A 23,101-nucleotide genomic window follows, 5' to 3' on the forward strand; every position below is an offset into this window, starting at 1 on the left:
ATTTTAGTAAAATAGGCTCCGCCCACAACGTTAATTTTGCGCCCCCTAGCGACCCTGAATCGAAATTTCAACTTTTTTTCGATAATTATTGATCTTCAGTCTCCAGAGAACAATTCTGCACTGGTTTGGTTCCGATCGAGCAAAAAACCAGGGACTAGTTCGCAAAAGTAGGTTTTCGACAAAATTCAAAATGGCGGAAAATCTATCATGACGGAAATGAAATCGGAGATATACGTTTTGTTCGTCAGACGACCAGCTTTCCAATGATATAAGACACTTGTGTCTACGACATACGGTCCAGGAGTTATGACCACTTTCGCGCTTTTGGTTGTTATAGCGCCACCTATGGGCCAATCGAGGTCATAATTTGATAACCTCTCCTCGATTTTTGTACTACCATCTGGCAAAGTTTCAAAGCTCTAGCCCTTACGGTTTGGGCTGCACGATGCGTTTTACGGCGGAATAATAATAATAATAATAATAATTAAAGCTGCAAGCAGCATTTATCGGGGTTCAAGCAGTTAAGGCCTTTAAGGCATTTAAGCACAAAAGCATCAAAAGTCATTAAGATTTATTTAGCAAGCATGAAACCACTGACATAATAGATGGAAAAGACCATTTACAGCCAATACAGGCAATTTGCCATGGGATATATATGGTTTTTAAAGCTTTTTAACAGTTATAGCGCCACCTATGGTCCGATCTCCATAAAATTGTTTATTGTGACCTCAAATTGAACCCATACACATGTGTACTGAGTTTGGTGAAGATATCTCATTTACTTCTTGAGTTATAGCCATTTAAGTAAAATAGGCTCCTCCCACAACAATTTACCACATTCTAGTATTATTTACTATGATTCTAGTTTACCATAGTTTGTCATGATTTATCATAGCTTTCCATGATTTACCATGTTAATTGTCAATAGTAATTGTTATATAAGTGATTTTTAGTGTCTTGTTGTCATATAAGTGATTTTTAGTCTCTAATGAATACAAAAGCATATGTGAGTAGACTTCAATAATAAGTAGAATGACCAGCAGAGGGCAGTAGAAGACCACATATTGGCTCACTTTTACTTCAGACTTCTTGATTTTCACCATTTTTCTGCACTAAAGCAAAACAGTTTTTCCATTTTAACTCCATAATGATGCATGTTTACACACACACACACACACACACACACACACACACACACACACACAAAGACAAATGTTGTTATTTTTTCAATGCTATTGGGATATGTCATTATATAAAATATTATTTGAATGGTCTATAAACATTTCACAAAGTCTTTGTAAGCTATTAATCAGATGATTCAGAATTTATTCAGAAACCTAAGACTACACACACACATTATGTTGTAGATACAGACATTTGAAATATATGATGTGATCAAACTGTCAATACTAATACTTTAACAGATGGATTTTGACTAAATGTAATTGTAAATGTTAAAATAGTGATTTTATAAAGTCTAAATATAAATTATAGAACAATATGACAAAATGACTATTTTAAACAGCAGGGGGCAGTAAAATACCACTTATTGGCTTAATATGCCATTATATTCATATCATTTTCACCTTTTTAACTGTTATAGAGGCAAATTTTGTCAGATCTGTCTGAAAATTTTCATGCATGTTCAGAGTGATATTTCACATGTTCTGACTTGTTTTTAAGAAGGTTTGAACATTCATTAAAGAGATATAGGCTTTCGGGGACACTTGGTAAAGGCCACATTTTGAAGTGAACCTATTATAGCTATCCAAATGAAGTAGTTCAACTTTTTCTGACAATTATTGTTCTAGTGAGTCCAGAGAATTGTATTGCACTAGTTTTGAACATTATGATATGAAAATTTTATGATCAGAGATGGAAAAGACCATTTACAGCCAATACAGGCAGTTTACCATAGGAAATATATGGTTTTAAAGCCTTTTAACAGTTATAGCGCCACCTTTGGTCCGATCTCCATAAAATTTTGCATGCTTGTTAATGATGTTATGTCACATATGCTCACCAATTTTTGTGAAGTTCTGAGTTTTCATTTAGGATTTATAGGGTTTTTAGTGTATTTTGCCACGCGCATTTTATAAATGACCCTATTACAGCCATACAAATGCAAAAGTTCAACTTTTTTTTGATAATTATTAATCTAGAGAGTCCAGAGAATTGTCCTAGACTGGTCTGGTTCTGATCGGGCAAAAAAACAGGGACTAGTTCGCAAAAGTAGGTTTTTAACATATTCATGAATATTTAATGAACTGTTTGATTGACAGCAATGGTTCTAGAGGCAAAGTTGTTCAGCATGAGCAGATCTATCAAATGATATGCATTTTGTGACAATATGTGTAACACCACGTGATTACAGAGCCATAAAACTCGTTAGCGCCAACTAGTGGCTGATTTCTTTCAAAATTCTTACAGACCTCCAGGGGCTTGAGCCGAACATGCCCACCGAGTTTCGTTCCGATCGGACTTCGTTAACCTTGTTTAATAGGTGCTCAAACCTCATTGGCCAATGGCGGCCATGTTTTTTGACATACGCCAATATCCTTTTAGACACACATGGCCCTTTGGGCCAAGACACTGCATACCAAATTTCAAGTCATTCGGAAAAACGGTCAGGTGTCTATACGTTTTTTTTGTTTTATAGCGCCACCATGTGGCCAATCGAGGCCATTTTTTTAACGTGACCTCAGATTCACCTCTTACACATGTCTACCAAGTTTGGTGAAGTTTACTTAATTACTTCTTGAGTTATAGCCGTTTTAGTAAAATAGGCTCCTCCCACAACATTAATTTTGCACCCCCTAGCGACCATGAATCGAAATTTCAACTTTTTTTCGATAATTATTAATCTTCAGACTCCAGTGAACAATTCTGCACTGGTTTGGTTCCGATCGGTCAAAAAACCAGGGACTAGTTCGCAAAAGTAGGTTTTCGACAAAATTCAAAATGGTGGAAAATTTATCATGGCGGAAATGAAATCGGAGATATACGTTTTGTTCGTCAGACGTCCAGCTTTCCAATGATATAAAACACTTGTGTCTACGACATACGGTCTAGGAGTTATGACCACTTTTGCGCTTTTGGTCGCTATAGCGCCACCTATGGGCCAATCGGCGTCATAATTTGATAACCTCTCCTCGATTTTTGTACTACCATATGCCAAAGTTTCAAAGCTCCAGCTCTTACGGTTTGGGCTGCACGATGCGTTTTACGGCAGAAGAATAATAATAAAAATCAGGACAATTACAATAGGGTTTCAGCACTTCGTGCTTGAACCCCTAATAATAATAATAATAATAATAATAATAAAAATCAGCACAATTACAATAGGGTTTCAGCACTTCGTGCTTGAACCCCTAATTAAAGCTGCAAGCAGCATTTATCGGGGTTCAAGCAGTTAAGGCCTTTAAGCACATAAGCATTTAAGACATTAAGTTTTATTTAGCAAGCTTTTAACCACTGAAATAATAGATGGAAAACTCCATTTACAGCCAATACAGGCAATTTACCATAGGATATATATGGTTTTCAAAGCTTTTTAACAGTTATAGCGCCACCTATGGTCCGATCTACATGAAATTTTGCATGCTTGTTTAGATTGTTATGGAACATATGCCCACCAATTTTCGTGAAGTTCTGAGTTTTTGTTTAGGATTTATAGGCTTTTGAGTGCATTTTGCCACACCCATTTTCTTTATGACCCAATATACCCATGCGAAAAATGCAAAAGTTCAACTTTTTTTGATAATTATTGATCTAGAGAGTCCAGAGAATTGTCCTAGACTGGTTTGGTTCCAATCGGGTGAAAAACCTAGGACTAGTTTGCAAAAGTAGGTTTTTAACATAATTACAAATATTTAATGAACGGTTTGATTGACAGCAATGGTTCTTGAGGCAAAGTTGTTCTCCATGAGAAGGTCTATCAAATGATATGCATATTGTGTGGATATTTGTAACACCACGTGATTACGGAGCTGTAAAACTCGTTAGCGCCAACTAGTGGCCGATTTCTTTCAAAATTCTTACAGACCTCTAGGACCATGAGTCGAACATGCCTACCGAGTTTTGTTCCGATCAGCCTCCGTTAACCTTGTCTAATAGGTGCTCAAATTTCATTGGCCGATGGCGGCCATGTTTTTTGAGATATGCCAATGTCCTCAAAGACATACATGGCACCTTGGACCAAGACACTGCATACCAATTTTCAAGTCAATCGGACTAACGGTCAGGTCGTCATAGCCCTTTTCATGTTTTTTTCATGTTATAGCGCCACCTAGTGTTCAATCGTCGCGATTTTTTTACTGTGACCCAAGATTGAACTCCTACACATGTGGACCGAGTTTGGTGAAGATACCTCATTTACATCTTGAGTTATAGCCCTTTTAGTAAAATAGGCTCCTCCCACAACAATATTTTTGCGCCCCCTAGCGACCGTGAATCGAAATTTCAACTTTTTTTCGATAATTATTGATATTCAGACTCCAGAGAACATTTCTGCACTGGTTTGGTTCCGATCGGACGAAAAACCTAGGACTAGTTCGCAAAAGTAGGTTTTTGACAAAATTCAAAATGGCGGAAAAATTTGCATACCGGAAATGAAATCGGAGATATACGTTTTGTTCTTCAGGGTTCCAGCTTTCCAATGATATAAGACACTTGAGTCTACGACATATGGTCTAGGAGTTATGAGCAGTTTCGCGCTTTTGGTCGCTATAGCGCCACCTATGGGCCAATCGAGGTCATAATTTGATAACCTCTCCTCGATTTTTATACTACCATTTGGCAAAGTTTCAAGGTTCCAGGTCTTACGGTTTGGGCTGCACGATGCGTTTTACGGCAGAAGAAAAATAATAAAAATCAGCACAATTACAATAGGGTTTCAGCACTTCGTGCTTGAACCCCTAATAATAATAATTAAAGCTGCAAGCAGCATTTATCGGGGTTCAAGCATTTAAGGCCTTTAAGGCATTTAAGCATTCAAGACATTAAGATTTATTTAGAAAGCTTTTAACCACTGAAATAATAGATTGAAAAGTCCATTTACAGCCAATACAGGCAATTTACCATTGCTTTTTAACAGTTATAGCGCCAACTATCATCCGATCTACATACAATTTTGCATGATTATTTAGAATGTTATGGCACATATGCTCACCAATTTTCGTGATGTTCTGAGTTTTTGTTTAGGATTTATAGGCTTTTGTTTGCATTTTGCCACGCCCATTTTCTTTATGACCCAATTATACCCATGCGAAAAATGCAAAAGTTCAACTTTTTTTGATAATTATTGATCTAAAGAGTCCAGAGAATTGTCCTAGACTCGTTTGGTTCCGATCGGGCAAAAAACCAGGGACTAGTTCGCAAAAGTAGGTTTTTAACATATTTGTGAATAATTAATAAACTGTTTGATTGACAGCAATGGTTCTAGAGGCAAAGTTGTTCAGCATGAGCAGGTCTATCAAATGATATGCATTTTGTGATGATAAGTGTAACACCACGTGATTACAGAGCCATAAAACTCGTTAGCGCCAACTAGTGGCCGATTTCTTTCAAAATTCTTACAGACCTCTAGGGCCATGAGTCGAACATGCCCACCGAGTTTTGTTCCGATCGGCCTCCGTTAACCTTGTCTAATAGGTGCTCAAACTTCATTGGCCGATGGCGGCCATGTTTTTTGAGATACACCAATGTCCTCATAGATATACATGACAGCTTGGACCAAGACACTGCATACCAATTTTCAAGTCAATCGGACTAACGGTCAGGTGGTTACAGCCTGATTTATGTTTTTTTCATGTTATAGCGCCACCATGTGGCCAATCGCCGCAATCTTTTTACTATGACCTCAGATTGACCTCTTACACAGGTGTACCGAGTTTGGTGAATATACCTCATTTACTTCTGGAGTTATAGCCATTTTAGTAAAATAGGCTCCGCCTTCTTCAAACATTTTGGCGCCCCTTAGCGACCGTCAATCGAAATTTCAACTTTTTTTCGATAATTATTGATATTCTGACTCCAGAGAACATTTCTGCACTGGTTTGGTTCCGATCGGACACAAAACCAGGGACTAGTTCGCAAAAGTAGGTTTTGGACATAATTCAAAATGGCGGAAAATTTGCATACCGGAAATGAAATCCTTGAGGCCTTTTTTGTTCGGCTTGACCCAAGGATTCCAATGATATAAGACACTTGAGTCTGTGACAAACGGTTAATGAGATTTAAGCAAAAATATGATTTTTTTTTGTTTTTTGCACTGTAGCGCCACCTATGGGCCAATCGGGGTCATATTTTGATAACCTCTCCTCGATTTTTGTACTACCATCTGGCAAAGTTTCAAGTCTCTAGCACTTACGGTTTGGGCTGCACGATGCGTTTTACGGCAGAAGAAAAATAATAATAATAAAAATCAGTACAATTACAATAGGGTTTCAGCACTTCGTGCTTGAACCCCTAATAATAATAATAATAAAAATCAGCACAAATACAATAGGGTTTCAGCACTTCGTGCTTGAACCCCTAAAAATCAGTACAATTACAATAGGGTTTCAGCACTTCGTGCTTGAACCCCTAATAAAAATCCTTACAATAACAATAGGGTTTCAGCACTTCGTGCTTGAACCCCTAATAATCCTACCGAAAACAATAGGGCCTTCGCCCTTTCAGGGCTTGGGCCCTAATAATAATCCTACCGAAAACAATAGGGCCTTCGCCCTTTCAGGGCTTGGGCCCTAATAAATAATCCTACCGAAAACAATAGGGCCTTCGCCCTTTCAGGGCTTGGGCCCTAAATATAGCTGCGAGCAGCGATTACGGGCCCAAGCCGGTGGCACCGCAACCCCGGTGCCTTTAGTTACCTAAAGGCACCGGGGTGGCGGTACCGCCGGCTTTGGCCCTTCATTGCTGCTCGCAGCTATATATATATATATATATATATATATATATATATATATATATATATATATATATATATATGTATATAAAAGACCAAAAATATTACTTGACTTACCTTATTCTGATTTTATGATACACTCAAAATATTCCACAACAAATCCGTGTTGGGCTCACGTAACCCTCTCATTAGAATCAAAATGTTTCAACATTTGCGATGTATTTGGATGCTAAACTATTCTTTATTATATGCTTTGTACTTCACTCGTGTTCCAATATCGATGGAGAAAATCATCCTCTTCACACGCGCAAAAATGTGCTTGGAAAAATCACAGTGGAGCAGTGCTTACTGTGAATGGTACAAATTGTACTACTGACTATTTAAACAGAGCAGTGTAATTTGTATATGTCAGGTTGACTATTTTATTATTATATTTTATTAGGGCTATAATGAACAGGCTGCAATGTCAAGATTGCAATTCTGGAATGTGTGTGTGTGTGGGACGCGGTTGCGATTGAACAGTGGACACATAAAAACATAAATAAAATGTTTTAGTTCATTCGTACTTCCATAGGAATACATTGAAAATGCTCGTTCTACTCCGCACCATTATCAATGTCCGTGCGGACGTCTGTATTTTACTTTCGCTTTTAAGTTAGCGATTTAAAAGCCTTCAGTGGTGTCACACATCGATTAACCGGTGGGAAAATTTTATCACAGTCAGATCCCTAATATATTTATATATAAATTAGTGCTGTCAACGTTAACGCGTTAACGCATGCGATTAATTTTTGTCTGGTTTAACGTGTTAAAATATTTTTTATCTTTTCTGCCATCCGTTGGCTAGCTTTACGTTATATGATCACACTCTTATTCATTTAAATGCTTTTAAACATTTCAAGCGCGGCAAGACAAAAGAGAATGCGCTGTCTGTGAATGTCCTTATGTGACACACACACACACACACACACACACACACACACACACACACATAGACAGGGCGCCAGAATCCAGTTCTCTTTCGCGCTTGAACTAACAATAACAATCCCAAAATGTCCGTTTTGTCGATTATCCTCATAAGAGCAGTCTTAAATGATTTATATAAAGTCTAAAATGAACAAAGAGTTGCGAGAGAATGAGGCGCGTGTGAGATCCATAGACAGTATATAAACGGTGAGATCCGCGTGTGTGTGTGTGTGTGTGTGTGTGTGTGTGTGTCTGCTCTTAAAGGGACAGCAGCCAATAAAGCTTCCTGTCAGTAAAGTTAAAGAACAAATGGAACAGAGAAAATGACTCACTGCTGTTGACTAAATAACTTTTGTAGCTTAAATAAGGATTAACTATTTAATTTATAGTATATGCAGTGCAGACTGCATATAACTTTGATAACTTTATTAAATTTCTGTATATTTCCTAACTGTTAAGACAGGAAGGGCACAAATAAATATGACATTTATTATGGGTTTATGTTAGCATTGTTTTAAGTTCACTTAAATTAAAAACTGTTATATTTTTGAAGCCTAATAAATGTGAAAAAAAAATCAGTAGCTGTATTAATATCAGTAATACTGGCCTTCATTCATAAAAAGATGCCATTAAACAATTATTTAAAATATACTGTCTTTATGTTGTTTCTACATTAATTTGATTAACTGTGAAATTATTACATTATAAAATATATAAAAAACGTACAAAAACATTTATTTTTTTATTGCGATTAATTGCGATTAATCACAGAAAAAATGTGTGATTAATCTAGTTAAAATTTTTAATCGATTGACAGCACTAATATAAATACAATAGGCCTACCTGAAAGAGAATTTTACTTGCCCGACCAGAGTATAGCCTGGTTAGAACGTCAATAACAAAAAAATAACTTGGGAATCACTAAAAAGAGAGATTATTCTAATTGCATTACATTCATTTTAAGTTGCAATCAACAGTTAATAATAAATGTACTGATCAATGTTAACAAGGTTGCACTGCTGAGGCTCGTGCAGCTTCTCCAGGAGAATTGTAAACAAATGAGCGCAGCACACAAAAAAGGAACCCAGTTAACAACATACTGACTATAAAAATTACAAATATGGAGTTTTTATATATTTTATAACATATGATAGAGTTAAGCAACCTCACTTGACGAGTAGGCTACTATTTCCTGAATGCAATCACGATTGAAACTGTGACATTGATTTCATACAACAGGTTAATAAACAGTTACAATTAAGTCACTTACATTTTAGATGCAATATTGACTGTTTTTGTTCTGTTTCAGCAGCAAAAATAGTTAAACAAAGATCACAGCAGAACCATCGCGCATCTCACAGCAACTTGTTTTCTCATTACTGAATGATTCAGCATTTTGAAACATTTCGGTTGACTCAAAGATTCAATGGTCAATCCATAAACATCTGTCTCAATCATGAATGACTCAGTCATTGGAACGAATCGTTTGAATGAATGAATCAATGACTCGCTCATTAAGATGGTCGCCTGGCGACACCTAATGGCGGTTTAGTGTTACGTTTAGAAGTATCATTCTTTCCAATGTGCACCATTATCAATGTCCGTGCAGACGTCCGTTTTTTACTTTCACTTTTATATTAGCGATTTAAAAGCACCCGCTCGTGTCACACGTCGATTTACCGATGTAAAAATACCCTCACAGTCATATACCTAATAAATTTATATTTAAATACAATAGGCCTACCTAGTAAAACATTTTATATACTATTTTGATATCCTTTTGGACACAAGAGGGCAGTATAGCCCTATGTTTGCTTTTTGTTGAACCAAATAGCACTAAAGAGCCTGTTTTTAACTTTTTCATACTTCTTGAATTGCAAAAACGGAATAAAATAGGTTTAGTTCTAATATTTGTATAATTTTGTATAAAAATAAATGGTGTATAATTAATTTTTTAGAAGTTATGAGATGTTTCCTGCTTCCTTTTTGACATTAATTTAATCCCTCGCCATAGCAAAACCGTTTGAGATATTCAATATCAGTTTACAATTTAGCATCATTAATATATTTTTATCATGTTGAAAAAGTTTGGTGGGAATAAAATAAATAGTTTAAGAGGAGTGGCTAAAAATTCAGAGGCTGATTTAGCAAAAAATCCATATTCAGACCAAAATATCTGACTTCCTGATGGCCGGAGCTGATGAATGTAAATTAGAAAGTTGTCCGGCTTCATGAGAACAATATACAAACAAATTTTTTTTCACTGTATTTAAAACTAACCCCCCGACTTTTGTCAAAAGCATGTTGAAAGTGACACACTTCCTGCTGCCAGTTGGTGGCGCTATAACTTTGACTCACAATAGTTACATCCATCTGATCGGCCTCTTACCACGAACACACTGCTGAAGTTTCATCAAGATCAGTTTATGTATGCAGAAGTTATTCCACTTCGTGTTTCTCTTTTCTCGCCATAAATTCGATTCCTCGCCACGGCCTTACCGTTCGAGATATCAAAAATCCGTCCGCAATTTAGCATCCTCAATGTCTTAACTACATGCACACCGAGTTTGGAGGGGACACGGTGAATTTTCTAGGAGGAGTACTTCACATTCCACAGCAAGCGTTTTCCAAACAACCCATAATAGCCGACTTCCTGTTGGGCTGGCGTGAAACTTGACAAGGGAAAGTTGTTCGGCCCGATGAGATCTATATGTGTACCGAGTTTCATATTATTTCATGCAAGTGTGTTTGATATATGAACCAAGTTTTCAAACCCCGTTCAAGGGGGCGCTGTTGATCCCCCCTGCCACGCCCTTTTCTGAAACTTTTCACATGTCTACTGGATAATAAATGTGATGTGTCTGTCGAGTTTCATGCATTTTCAAGCATGCTAAGAGTCTCAAAAGCATCCGAAAAAAATATTAAAGTTTGAAATGTTGCCACGGCAACAGTATCTAAGATATCAATAATCCTTTCATAGGTCTACATCTGCCCTGTGTCTACATTATACACATAAAGTTTAAAGCAAATCGGGTAAAAATAAGAGAGTGATTTCAAAGCATTTTGAAAGTGACAAACTTCCTGCTGCCAGTTGGTGGCGCTATAACTTTGACTCACAATAGTTACATCCATCTGATCGGCCTTTTACCACAAACACACTGCTGAAGATTCATCAAGATCAGTTAATGTATACAGAAGTTATAACACACTTCCTGTGTCCCATTATTCGCCATAAATTTGTTTCCTCGCCACGGCCAAACCGTTCGAGATATCAAAAATCCGTTGGCAATTTAGCATCCTCAATGTCTTGACTTCATTCACACCGAGTTTGGTGGTGATCGGATGAATTCCCTAGGAGGAGTATTTCACATTCCATTGTATGCGTTTTCCAAACAACGTATAATAACCGACTTCCTGTTGGGCTGGTGTAAAACTTAGAGCACGAAAGTTGTTCGGCCCGATGAGATCTATTTGTGTACTGAGTTTCATATTATTACATGCAAGCGTGTTTGATTTATGGACCAAGTTTTCAGACACCATTCCAGGGGGCGCCGTCGAGCCCCCGTGCCACGCCCGGGTACCAGCTTCAGTCCGGCCCTGATGGCCGCGGGTTCTGATGTGTGTGCAAAATTTCAAGAGTTTTTGAGCATGTTAAGGGCCCCAAAAGTGCCCGAGAAGTAGAAAAAAATAAATAAATAATAATAATAATAATAAACAATAATCCTACCGAAAACAATAGGGCCTTCGCCCTTTCAGGGCTTGGGCCCTAATAATAAATAATCCTACCGGAAACAATAGGGCCTTCGCCCTTTTAGGGCTTGGGCCCTAATAATAAATAATCCTACCGGAAACAATAGGGCCTTCGCCCTTTCAGGGCTTGGGCCCTAATAAATAATCCTACCGGAAACAATAGGGCCTTCGCCCTTTCAGGGCTTGGGCCCTAATAATAATAATAATAAACAATAATCCTACCGAAAACAATAGGGCCTTCGCCCTTTCAGGGCTTGGGCCCTAATAATAAATAATCCTACCGGAAACAATAGGGCCTTCGCCCTTTCAGGGCTTGGGCCCTAATAATAAACAGAGCAATTCCAAGAGGGTCCTCACACCATCGGTGCTCGGGCCCTAATAATAATAATAAACAGAGCAATTCCAAGAGGGTCCTCACACCATCGGTGCTCGGGCCCTAATAAACAGAGCAATTCCAAGAGGGTCCTCACACCATCGGTGCTCGGGCCCTAATTATCATCATTGGTTGAGATGTTACGTGCTTGTCTGATAGGCTACAGTATTCTGGCATAGTATTAGGACATCCTGGCTATAGTGTTTTTAGCGCACAGCTAGAGGCGAATGGCAGGATGATGGGCCTATTTGGCAGTGGCGGAGCCAGGATTTTTTCATAGGGGTGGCCAGGCAAGGGCCAGCAACCAGTCTGGGGTGGCACAGAAATCTTAATTATTTTATCATAAAAAATAATTTGACAATAATTGGACTGTTTTAGTGCATACACAACTGAATAGTTCATTTGTACTTAATTGTAATTGAGATAGTAGTGAATTAGGAATCATGGAATACTGAGTGAATTTTATATATTTTTTTTATTATTACCCACCACCTCATATTAAAATTAATTAAATAGTAATAAAAGGGCACACAATAAAGTTCAACTTGCTCAGTTAGCTTGGTTCTGGTTCTCAAAATCTCCAATAGCTTGTTCTATTGCAGATAACAGATAACTACAGATAACTACTGAAGTCCAAAGATTATTCGACCTTCAATGCGTTTTATATAATCAATTAACTCTTCAATCAATTCTGAGTTTGTCAAATTTTTTTTTTTGCTTTCTATATTAGTTGTCAAAATTAATAATTGCAACAGTTATATCATACCTAAATTAAAAAGGAAAACAAAAGTTCTCTTTTGAATCCCCATGTGCAAGAATGTGAACAAGGCGGAAGTCAACAGCACATAGGCTAATGTAAAATGTTATATTTTTCATAATGTAATGTTGCCAGAATGTAAAATTAGTTATTTTATGGATTTAAAAATTATCCATTTTTGTTTGTCCTTTACAAATTAACAAAATGAATGCCTATCTTCTAGTACAAATGCACAGTGCTCATATGTATTTGGACATTAAAACATTACATATCAACTTGTGCCTTATACTTTGATCTCACATTGCAGAATATTCAGACACACGTGACGCATATACAACAAATACATGCATGCAGTTTTGACAGCTTTAATCGCCTTTTTGATTCTTACATGAATTAATTGACGACAACTACGGCTACTACAGCACACCACATTTGCGCGTGATGTGCGTACCGCAAGCACAGTTCAACGGCTGTCAGACGTATGACAGAAAAGTTAGTTTTACTGACATTTGGCCTGACAACATCTGATCTTACCGAAGATAGCCAACTGAATAAGGACAACGCGCTTTTCTCAGCATCTCACAGAGTGTCACAAGCTTTCACACACATTTTCTAAAATAAAAGTAGCATCAGAAAAAAAGAGAATTACGTTTGTTGTTGACTGCACACTATTTGACTTACTCGAAACGGTCTTGCAACTCACCAGTTGAGAACGATTGACTCTATATTTACTATGTGCATATCACTGTCTGATGTTCTGCTGAAGCTCGTTCGGCACTTGGACATTTACCACACTCGTTTGACTTGCGCCTGGCGCGGTGAAGTTGGAGTGTGCGTATGAAAGTCTCACGTTTTTTTTTTTTTTTTGGTCTTAAAGAGACGGTTCAGCGTTTTAAAAAAACACAATTTTTGTCAATAAAAAAAGGTCAGAAACAGCAGTTGTGAGAGGGGTGGCCAAAGGGGTGGCCAAGCTTAGACCAAGGGTGGCCACGGCCACCCCTGGCCACCCCCTAGCTCCGCCCCTGCTATTTGGGAGAAAGTCCAGGGCTGTTTTTTAGCCCCAGTCCGTCCCTGCATGATGGTAGCACTCCAGTGGGATAAATATTAAAGCGACTCTGAGCAAAAAAAGAGGTTAAACATAAAATTAAAGAATTCATGAACAACGAATGGCAAGAAGTATGGAACAGTGATAACAACAAGTAGGAAATGGAAGAAGTGTTTTTAGGATTAGAACAGAAGATACAATTATTTCTCTTGCATTCGAATAGGGCACACTAGACTAAATCATTTTTTGTTCAAAATAGGAAAACAAAATGGGTAAATGCAATTATTGTGATCAGGCAGAAACAATTGAACATGTTTTAATAAAATTTATAAAATGTGTAAAAGAAAGGTTAGAACTTATGAAGGAAGTAAGAAAATTGGGTGTATCATTTAATATGGAGAGCCTATTGAAAATGCATGCAGAACAAGATAAAATATATAGTGGTTTAAAATAATATACAATTTTTAAATATATATCCTTTTTTCTTCACTCTATTGTTAAAGTTGTTCATTTCTAAACGCTTATTAGTGCTTCACACTCCAGTCTAGTTGGTGGCGGTAATGCACCGAAAGTTGGTTTGTCAACCGCCATAAAAACTCCACTAGAAGAAGAAGAATGCGTTCGCTACTTTCCCATTGGAAATAGTTGGCAACATTGTTTCCCTCATTGAGAGTTTCAGTGTCGAGTCTTCTGAGGTGAGGAGAGCAGTTCACGGTATTTCTCATATTTACACAACCATCACACACACTTTATACAGTTTGATTAAGCGACAGGCTCATTTCTGTAGTGTTTTCATCGATCACAGCGATACTTGTGCGTCTTTTCTGGCGTCTTCCTTCTGAAATAAACATTTAGTGCAGCAGCAGCGAGCATGAGGAGAATATGTTGAGTTCATTCAGACCTGAGCGAGTTTGTGTTCGTTTGTGTGATTGTCTCGATGTTTGGAGTTGTTGTGAGATTGTCTTTTGTCCATGTTAAGTTACCGTAGTTTGGGTATGCTAACCACTAGAGGGCACTGTATGATTATTATTGATGGAGTCCAACGGATGGCTTAGGCTGCTCTGTGTTGTAGTAAAATAAAGAGAACGCTCTTGAATAAAATACAACGAGCCGTGTCTTACCTGATATCATGACATGGTGTCAGAATTAAGTACTTCACGCCAACATTAAGGGCAAAATGGCAAAGTTTGGACCTCCCGAGCCGTTCGATTTCTCGCAGCCAGCGGAGTGGCTTACATGGCGGCAGAGATTCTCCTGGTTTAGAGTCGCATCGAAACTGGACAAAGAGAGTAGCGAAGTGCAGGTGAACTCGCTCTTGTACTCGATGGGGAGAGATGCCGAACCTATTTACGGCTCGTTTGTGTTTCCTGCGGCAACCGAGGCCATGCCACATCCAGAGTATGAGTTTAATCTAGTGATGCAGAAGTTTGACGAACACTTTGTCCCGAAAAGAAACGTCATCCACGATCGCGCCTGTTTTCATAAGCGGAACCAAAGGGCCGGTGAGACAGTCGAAGCTTTCGTGCGGAGCCTGTACGAGCTCGTGCAGCACTGCGAGTTCGGTGCGGGGAAGGACGAGCAGATCCGGGACCGGATCGTCATCGGAATAATGGACAAAGATGTTTCGCAAAAACTCCAGCTAGAGGCGGATCTGACTCTGGAGAGAGCCATCCAGCTTGCACGGCAAAGTGAACAAGTGAAACAACAAAGTGCAGAGCGCGTGGAAACTACAGTGAATGAGGTGAGACGTAAACAGTACAATAGCACAAGGAGGAGCTATGATAAACCACGGCAGGGACAAGGACAGAAATACAGCGAGAACAAACTGAACTGTCAGAGATGCAACAGGATGCATGATAAAAAGGAAAGCTGTCCAGCCCGTAATAAAAGGTGCAGAAAGTGCAATAAAATCGGACATTTCGAGGCCGTGTGTAAATCCAAGATGCTGAAAGAAGTCAGAGCAGAGGCCGTTATGGATTCAGACGAGGATTCATTTTTTATTGGAGAACTATTCCTGAGAGCAACCACAAAGTCAAAGCCAAACATCATTGAGGAGTCAAACCCCGATACTGACTGGGATGTAGAGCTATTTGTGAATGGCAGTCCGGTGGATTTTAAAATCGACACAGGTGCTGATACCACCGTCATGACCGAAGAGGCTTTCAGCAAACTTCGTCAAAAACCAAAACTGAACAAGTCCAGGCCAACAGTGTACAGCCCAGGCGGAAAAGTCCGATGCGTGGGTAAGTTCCTTGCCACCACTATATACAAAGGTCAGAAATACCAATACTGGATTACAGTTGTAAAAGGACAGTATGTTAGTAACTTGTTGGGCAAGGCAGTGGCAAAGCACATGGGGCTAGTAGCAAGAGTCAATGCTATCACTAGTGACTTAACAAGTGATGTGTTCGGGGAAATAGGACTACTGAACTGTGAGCCTGTTAAGATCGAGCTGACTGAGGAAGCAGTCCCGTACAGCGTCAACACGCCACGCAGAGTTCCGTTTCCGCTCCTTCCAAAAGTAGAGAAAGAGCTAAAGCGTATGCTGAGCCTCGAGATCATTGAGGAAGTTACAGAGCCGACAGACTGGTGTGCCCCAATGGTGCCTGCTCCAAAACGCAACAAGGACGAGGTCAGAGTGTGTGTGGATTTGAAACGCTTGAACAAGGGAGTGAAGCGTGAACGTTATATTTTGCCCACACTGGATGATATAACACCTAAGCTGGCAGGAGCCAAAGTTTTCTCCACTCTGGATGCCTCTAGCGGGTTCTGGCAAATTCCATTGGACCCCAGCTGTCAAAAATTGACAACCTTCATTACCCCAATGGGCCGGTTTTGCTTTAAACGTCTGCCATTTGGCATTACATCAGCGCCTGAGATTTTCCAGCGGCTGATGACCGACCTGCTCAAAGGCCTAGAAGGGACTGTCGTTGTAATGGATGATATCCTGGTTTATGGATCTACAAAAGAGGAACATGACCGCCATCTCGACGCGGTGTTGAGGACGGTTAAGGCGTCCGGTCTCAAGCTCAACAGGGCCAAGTGTCACTTTGGAAAGACTGAACTGCAGTTCTTTGGACACATCATTAGCGCGGATGGTGTGAAGCCTGATGAGAGCAAAGTGGAGGCTATCGCTCGGATGTCCAGCCCCTCCAATGTGGAGCAGCTGCGGCAGGTGCTTGGACTGGTTAACTATGTTGGAAAATTCCTGCCATGCCTGTCTTCGGTGTTGCATCCACTCACTAACCTGCTCAAGAGAGACACTGCGTGGGTTTGGGGTGAGCTTCAGGAGCAAGCATTTAACAAAGCAAAAGTAATGCTCATGGCTGCACCAGCTCTTAGTTATTACGACGCCAACAAACCAACAGTGGTCAGTGCCGACGCCAGCAGTTATGGCCTTGGTGCTGCCCTGTTGCAAGACCACGATGGAGAGTTGCGGCCCGTTGCCTTTTGCTTGCGCACACTCACTGATGCGGAGAAGAGGTATTCACAGATCGAAAAGGAGTGTCTGGCATCTGTCTGGGCTTGTGAACGTTTCGCCCGCTACATCCAAGGTATGGGCCGAGTCCGTTTACAAACTGACCACAAGCCACTGGTGCCATTGATCAACTCATACGATCTGGACAAAACACCACTACGATGCCAGAGACTGCTTATGCGCCTCATGCGATTCAATGTCACTGCTGAACATGTTCCCGGTAAGCAGCTAGTAGTCGCAGATACACTCTCCAGACATCCACTGAAAGACAGTTACGTGCCTGAAACAGAAACGCAAGTAAAGGCATATGTGAACACTATGGTGGCTAGCAAACCAATCAAGTCATCCAAGCTCGAGGAAATTCGCAAAGTCACACAAAGCGATGCCGAACTTCAAAAAGTAATCACGTTCATCCGAAAAGGGTGGCCTCACAAAATGATGGAGGGCTCACCACTGCGTGGATACTATGCAGCCAGAAGTCACTTATCAGAGTCGGACAGTCTGGTCCTATATCACGACCGCATAGTAGTTCCAGCAGTACTCAGAGCTGGGGTCCTGGACCAACTGCACGAAGGTCACCAGGGCCTCACCAAATGTCGGGAGCGAGCCAAGTTGACAGTTTGGTGGCCAAACATCGGAGCTCAGATCACAAACAAAGTGAAATTATGTGATTTTTGCAGAGAGTACAAACCTACACAAAGACGTGAACCACTGGTAACCACTCCCCTGCCCAGTGGCCCATGGCAAAGGATTGCCGTTGACCTGTTCGAGTTAGAGGGTAAGACTTTTCTTGTCGCTGTCGATTATTTCTCTAGAGACATTGAGATTGCTTCCCTCACCACCATTACCAGCAAGCAGGTTATTAACAAGCTCAAGCACATTTTTGTGAGATGGGGCATCCCGCTAGAACTGGTCAGTGACAACAGGACACAGTTCACATCAGCCGAGTTCCAAGATTTCAAACAGAGGTATGGTTTCACTCACATTACCTCCAGCCCACATTATCCACAGTCGAACGGAGCTGCAGAAAGGGCTGTTCGGACTGCCAAGTACATCCTCAAACAGCCGGACCCCTGCTTAGCCCTTATGGGTTATCGCTCTACACCAATATCAGCAACAGGTGCAAGTCCAGCACAGCTCATGACTGGTAGACAAATCCGTACTACTGTTCCTGTTCTGGAAAAGACATTGCTGCCACGTCCATTCGACCCGGATCATGTCTACATGAAGGACGCAACAGCAAAAGGTTCATACAGATTCTACTACAACCGCAGGCATTCGGCACGCGCGCTCCCTGAACTTCACCCTGGTCAAACTGTTAGAGTGAAGCTCGATGGGGAGAAAGGATGGACAACACCTGCCAGGGTCATCAGTAAGTCCAAGGAGCCGAGATCCTACCTCGTGGAGATGGCCAATGGAAATGTGACCCGTCGGAACAGGCGTCACCTCCAGACTGTTCCTGAGGCCGAACCTCCTGCGGAACAGCAATGTGCTCAACCTACAGCGTCTCAGCAGGACAGCAGTTCCCTACCGACAGACGTGACTGTGCCGCCGGAATCACCAGTGAGCCAGCTACCAGCAGGCCCTTCCGCAGGGTCTCCCCTTCCACCATCGACTCCTGTGAGAAGAACATCCAGGGGCCGTGAGATAAAGGTGCCTCTTAGGTTTCAAGACTGATGATGTTCAAAAGGGCAGAATAATCCCTTTCAGGACTGAGGGCGGTCTACCCCTGTGACGTCCTGCACCGTTCTGAGACTATTTGCTAAGACGTAATGAAAAATGTTATTTGATAACAAAGTTGTTGCATTTATTTTTGTTATATGGTTTAATAAAATTTAAGATTTAATTAATATTGCAAAATGCAGATGTTTGGGATCTTATTAGTGCTAACTTCTAAAAGGGGGAGATGTTGTGAGATTATCTTTTGTCCATGTTAAGTTACCGTAGTTTGGGTATGCTAACCACTAGAGGGCACTGTATGATTATTATTGATGGAGTCCAACGGATGGCTTAGGCTGCTCTGTGTTGTAGTAAAATAAAGAGAACGCTCTTGAATAAAATACAACGAGCCGTGTCTTACCTGATATCATGACAGGAGTGAGAACTGTTACTGAATGTCAAGAGTTAAGGTTTGTGAGGGGAATTAATAAGAAACGATCTCAAGTGTTATACTGATAAGTTACTTTACGTTGAGTCTATAATGAGCAACGTGAGACATTTAAATCAACTCTTAAATGTTAATATTATAACTGGATAGCGTTTTACTCTTGGAACAATATTGTTTTGTGATGCTCTTTATTTTTAAACGTTTTATGATCATTGTCAGTTTCAGCGCACATAAATGTATATTTTAATGATTTAAGTACTTCGTGATTGTCATAAAATCTAACTTCTATAACTCTAGATTCAAATGTACATATTATGCTTCTTTAATTATTTTTCTGTAGAGCAGTTTTACAGGCTTTTGTCATGTATTCTGACTCAAATAATGTGTTTCTAACAGCAAACACTCAGAATAAAGTGAGATGCTCTGCTGATGACCCTGAATGGCTTGTTGAATGAGTGTTGATAGTCTGAGGCTCATCAATATTAACAGATCTGCTGAAAACACTCTTTATTTCATGACAATAGTTCCTGTTTTCACCTCATTTATTAGATCTCCTGACATTCGTCATCAGTGAAGCTCCGCCCACTGCAATTCTCCAATAAATGCTGGAAAACAAGTGAAGACGAGCGTCAGAGCATCAGGAAGAGCTGAAATCTGCAAAGACTGAGTTTATTAAAGAGGACAGAGAGAACATGAGTGATCCAGAACCCTGAAGAATGAAACACACTGAAGATCCTGAAGAACAAAGAGGTTGGTGTTTATTCTTCATTCATTCATGATGCTGAAGAACATTCATGATAGAAACATTAATATTTTGCGGCTATACAGTTTCCACTTATTGTGCCTCTAGTTCTTATTCCGCTCTTTTGTTTCACTACTAGTTGACAGAATATTTCTGGTGCAAGGTTGTTCACACACTTAAAAAGTAGTTTTAGAAATTAATAATTTACAAAATTGTCAAAACTCAAAACATTATGCTTCCTTAGAATTAGGCAATGGTGCCATCTTACAGGTTTCTGGTCCATTACTTTTAATGCCTGTTTATATAATGATCTAACGGGTGTAATTGTTGTTTGATTGGCCTGTCCCCAAACAGTAATGCAATACGATAGATGAGAAAATATCATAGAATGCATAAACTGCTGTGCTGCCTTAATGGGTATATATTGTCTTATTAATCAGAAGCCGTTTAAATTTGTCTTGACAGTTCTGCACAGTCTCTTTACATGACTATCAAACTTAAGATGAGAATCTAAAGTAACCCCTAGAAATTTAAATTCATGTACCTCATCTATCTCCTCCTCATCAATATTTATTCTAAAATTTTCATTTGACCTTTCTTTTTATTGAAAAGCACATAGAGACTGTCTTATCATAGTTCAGGGTCAGATGATTATTTCGGAGCCACTGTGATACACCATCCAGATCTTTTGAAAGCATCTCAGCTGCAATCTGATGGGTTTTTGCTGAGACATATATAATTGTGTCATCTGCATACATTTGGCATTTAACCCTTTTGCAACTGTCTGGAAGATCATTTATATATAAACTAAAAAGTAAAGGGCCTAAAATTGAACCTTGTGGAATTCCGATTCGACAAGATTGAATCGATGACTGGGTGGAATTTATTTTAACACATTGCAGATCATTCTAGATATGATCTAAACCAAGTTATTGCATCATGTGACAAGTTTCAATTTTCAAATTTATTTCAAAGAATTTCTTGGTTCACAGTATCAAAGGCTTTTTTCAAGTCCAGAAATACTGTTCCCACTACATTACCTTCATCTAATGACTGTTTTATCATTTCAGTGAGGTAACAGTTTGCCAACTCTGTTGAGTACCGTGGTCTAAACCCAAATTGTTTGGCGTGTAGAAGATGATTACTTTCAAGATAATCAACAAGTTGTTTGGCAACTGTTTTTTCAAGATCTTTTGAGAGTGCAGGTAAAATTGAAATTGGTCTATAATTCGAGACCTGGTCAGATGCTCCAGACTTAAAGACTGGAGTTATAATAGCCGTTTTCCATTGCTGAGGGAATTCCTTTGCTCTTATGGATACATTTACTACATGTGTAACTGGCATTAAGAGGAGAGAACTGTGCTGTTTATAAAAGCTGTAACCAAGCCAAAGTTATCCTTGGCTTTAAATTGCCGTAACTGTCTAAAATCTTCAGTAGTTTCACTCTGGTCCACCTCTTTTATACAAAAAGATGTTGTTTGGTCTCTCAGTAAGTATTTTAATTGTACTGGTTGAAAACTGTCAGCCAATTCCTCAGCTGATTGCATAAAGACTCTTTTAAATTGGATTTCAATTTCAGTCCTTTCATTACTGACGATTCCATCTGTATTTAATTCCGTTATTCATTTTTGTTGTTTAGGCACTCGATTATTTGAAAGTATGAAACGGTACAGGATGTTCTGGGTTTATTTTCAACAAATGGTCAGTAAAGGGAGGTTTGAGACAGTTTTATAAGTCAAGTCAAGTGTATTTGTATAGTGCTTTTCACAATACAAATTGTATCAAAGCAGCTTCACAGTATTAAATTAAAATAATACAACAAGGTTTGTTTCTAGTGGAATTTATTGATTGATAAAAATAAATTAATATTCCGAAAATATCCCCAACTGAGCAAGCCAAAGGCAACAGTAGGGGTGTAACGATACACCGATATGGATCGATGCATCGATATAACGTTTAACGATACGATGCATCGATTCCACACTTAAAATATCGATATACACCTTTATTTTTTTCACACTCTCTACATTCTCACGTAACATCCTTCCACCAAAGCGCACATTTTGTTTACTCACCAACCGCCTGCCGGTGTGTAACGTTAATCTCCTCATCTGAAAAAGACGCCTGAAAAGACTGACTAAACCCTAAACAAGTTTTTTTTTCTCAAAAGCCGGTTGTCCGCTGTCAAGGCATCGTGAGTTCATGTTTTACAGCAGAAACAGACAAGCACTCGCACCCTTGTTGGTGAACACAACACGATAAGTCCGTTTTAGCGACTCAGCGCGCATTATTCCGGTCAGATGTCACTTTGAAAAGATGCGCTGGCTAATTTGGTCAAAGCTGACTAAAAGTGATCGAAGATGGATAATTTCAATGAACTCGTGATATCTTCTTCAGGGCGTTTAAGGAAAATAAAAGCTGAAACATTTTCACGAAACCTACTAAAGCAGCTCGTTTAGTGGTGAGGGAAAAGCTCTCTTTAAAGCGTGTACGTTATCACAACAACAAAGTTTGTCAGGTGTCTATGTCAGCTGAGGAGATTAACGTTATGAAGATTAACTGAGTGTTGTATAATTTATCATAGCAATTACTTGGTTTTGTTTGACTCAGAAAGATGAAATGTGAATGTATCTGCTCTGCTTAAAAAAAAATAAAAATAAACATATTAAAGCATACTTTCAATTAACTTTAATTTTGTAATTTACCTGTATTTTTTAAGTTATTATTATTATTATTATTATTATTATTATTATTATTATTAATCAAAACAACCCAGCTGCAGTTTGATTGATTTTACTTGGAATGCACAGTAATAATAAAAAACATGAATTATGAAAATGAACAAGAACGAAGTAGCTTACTTGCAAATGACCACTTCTGTTATAAATGTATCAAATGGGAGAGGGTGTGCAATTTTCAAAGAGTTTAATTAAACGTTCATGTTATATATTTTGATTGCATTTGTGAGTTAATAAA

General features: G+C 39.2%; 1 protein-coding gene across 2 annotated transcripts in view; it reads left to right on the top strand.

Annotated features, from left to right (window-relative positions):
• LOC307156367 (uncharacterized protein) overlaps window positions 1-22,766 on the top strand; it is a 1,306,365-nt gene extending 1,283,599 nt beyond the window's left edge. For both annotated transcript variants that reach the window (XM_079867672.1, XM_079867671.1), the window contains exon 7: window positions 22,034-22,766. The gene's annotated coding sequence lies outside the window, so the exon portion shown is untranslated. The remainder of the gene's footprint in view (window positions 1-22,033) is intronic.
• The last annotated feature ends 335 nt before the right edge of the window (window positions 22,767-23,101 follow it).

This window comes from Squalius cephalus, assembly GCF_949319135.1.
Source record: "Squalius cephalus genome assembly, chromosome: 1".
Classification (NCBI taxonomy): Eukaryota; Metazoa; Chordata; class Actinopteri; order Cypriniformes; family Leuciscidae; genus Squalius; species Squalius cephalus.